General features: G+C 39.7%; 1 protein-coding gene across 1 annotated transcript in view; it reads right to left on the reverse strand.

The window, feature by feature from the left end:
* The window catches only part of LOC109965194 (protein Niban-like), a 28,170-nt gene that overhangs the window by 3,439 nt on the left and 23,554 nt on the right, over nucleotides 1-1,177 (reverse strand).

Here is a 1,177-nt window from a genome sequence, read left to right on the forward strand (position 1 = left end):
TTTATTTGTTTAGTCTGTACAGAAAAAAAGAGTAAAACGCTGAGTCCTGGTTTCCAGGGAGCTGCGAGCTTGAACTGTATCTGAAACAGCCAGTGGTGCAAAGTAAAGTACATTTACTTAAGTACTGTGTTGCAGCATAGTTTTGAGGTAACTGTACTTTACTAGGATTCTAGTTTGTAATACCTCATATTTCATGTTGGGGAGGCAAAAAAAGCACTTTTAATTGCACAGCATTTAGTTAAACAGCCCTCGTTACATTTTAGATTCTAAATATTAAAAATCAGTTAGTAAAATTATACATTATCATATTGACATGAGTACTTTACATTTAATACTTCAAGTACATGATAGCTGACTTAGTACTGAATACTTTTAGACTGTGGAGTAACTACTTTTAAATGTTCTTTATAATTTGAACGCTGGTAAAAACTGCACCCATCTCTATTTGTCTAACGAATTATAAGGTGTTAATTCGCTGCAGAGGCATCAGATGTATTTGGTACCTCTGGCCAGAGCCCGACTGATCTGTAGTCTTTATGCCAAGCTAACCGCATCCTGAGTCCAGCTTACGTACCGACATGAGGCCCACCTTCACACCACACCCTCAGAAACAAAGCCTGTAAGAGAATCTTCCAAAACTCCTTGTAAAATGTAATAAATTTAAAACAAAATAATGAAATTTCCATAAATTCATTAACAGTTGTCTATAATTAAATAGTTTTAAATCCAGGACTTTTCAAACTATTTGAGAACATCTGTTTTTAAAAACCCAATTCCAGCCAGTGTGATGAATGAAACAGATCTGCTGGTTTTATACACCGGACACAGCTGCTGGAATGATACTGATTTGGATCAATGTAACGTGATGCATACGGGTTAAAATTCATGGAAGCTTGTGTGAATGTTTCTCAGGAGTCTTTTCCTGTTTCCACTCAGACAAAAAGTGACTTGTTTTAGCACAATCATTGTGCGAATGAGTCGTTCCCTGCAGCAAACTGACAGTCCATGTCTTGCTGAAGAACACTTAGTCCACATCCTTTAATGCTGCTGTGATTGGTCATTCTTCTTGTGGATCCTCACTGGGGTGACGCTGCGCCGGCTCCTTCACCTCGATCACCTCCGTCACCAGGTCACGGATCTCCTTGACGCAGTCCAGAGGCTGGGGCCGGGCGCCGGG

This window comes from Monopterus albus, unplaced genomic scaffold (assembly GCF_001952655.1).
Source record: "Monopterus albus unplaced genomic scaffold, M_albus_1.0 scaffold98.1, whole genome shotgun sequence".
NCBI lineage: Eukaryota > Metazoa > Chordata > Actinopteri > Synbranchiformes > Synbranchidae > Monopterus > Monopterus albus.